The sequence below is a fragment of the Cicer arietinum genome, chromosome 7, assembly GCF_000331145.2.
Source record: "Cicer arietinum cultivar CDC Frontier isolate Library 1 chromosome 7, Cicar.CDCFrontier_v2.0, whole genome shotgun sequence".
NCBI lineage: Eukaryota > Viridiplantae > Streptophyta > Magnoliopsida > Fabales > Fabaceae > Cicer > Cicer arietinum.
Window position 1 is genome coordinate 23,645,701 of NC_021166.2, and position 1,303 is coordinate 23,647,003.

At 25.2% G+C, this 1,303-nt stretch overlaps 1 non-coding gene across 1 annotated transcript; it reads right to left on the reverse strand.

The window, feature by feature from the left end:
• Window positions 1–212: 212 nt before the first annotated feature.
• TRNAV-AAC (transfer RNA valine (anticodon AAC)) lies at window positions 213–286 on the reverse strand. Its single transcript has one exon. It is a non-coding gene; the product is annotated as a tRNA-Val (tRNA).
• Window positions 287–1,303: the final 1,017 nt, after the last annotated feature.

Genomic DNA, 1,303 nt, shown 5'->3' on the forward strand with positions numbered 1-1,303 from the left:
ACAAAAATTTGAAATTTCTGTTATGTTAACTTTTAAATTAGATTTTGATTAAAAAAATTAGTCAAAAAATAGATGAAAATTATAAAAGTAAAATTGAATTTTTCAAATATTATTAGAATAGAAATCAGAAGGTGGAGTTATGAAATCCAATTTTTCCTACTTACATATGGATCGCACCATTAAAACTTAACGAGCGAAAAAATGAAACAAACTGGCTTCGCCCGGACTCGAACCGGAGACCTTCAGTGTGTTAGACTGACGTGATAACCAACTACACCACGAAACCATTCATATCAACTGCTTTCTTTAATTTAATGACATCGCATGTCTTTTGATCAGCTTGAAATCATTCCATCAAAGACTACTCGAGTAGCTTTCTTACCATATATATATATATATATATATAAAAAGAACACTATTGACATGAATGGTCTCGAGGTGTAGTATATATATTTTCCCATTATTTATATAGTTGTATAGATAATAAGGAATTTCACTTATGTAGATAATAAGTTTCAATTAAAGGTGAATCCTTTAAGAGATTTGAATTAAAATTCTAACTAAAATAAATACTGATTTGACTCAAGTTAACTTAACTTCCAATCAAATTCCATAATTACATGACTTTTTTTTCTTGAGAATAGACAGATTAAGATCAATTTGTAAATAAAATTATCCAATATGAATTACTCTTTCAATCTTCTATGAAATATTAATTACTTTATTTCAATTGTATTATCTAATTAATTTTAATTGCACTATTTTCAATTTGATATAGGTCACTTTGTATTTATGGTAATGACAAATACATCAATATTTGATAAAGATAATTTAGCAAAAGTATTATTGTTTTCATTTTTTTTATAGATTTTTTATATGTGTGAAATTGTCAAATGAGTCTCTCATTGTGGGACAAAATGACTATTAATAATGGACAAAGTGGCTATTAATAATGTTTAGATTAAATGCACTCAAATCCATTTATTTTAATCGGAACTAGATTTTAGTTCATCTTTCTAATATCAAGATTTTAGTTCTCTTATTTCACAAATTTTAAGATTTTTCTCTAAGGATTGTATTCATTAATGATATCAAATTACATTTGATGTTATGTAATTCTTGATTTGGACCAAAAACTATGGATTTAAAATAAATAAGTTTACATTTGCTCAATTAAAATGATAATGAAATAGAACTGCGACATGATTAGTAGTTTAAATCAACAATATCATATCATCAAATTTAATTTCACATAACCTACATCTACACTATTAATAAATATATTACACGCGTGGCATTATTA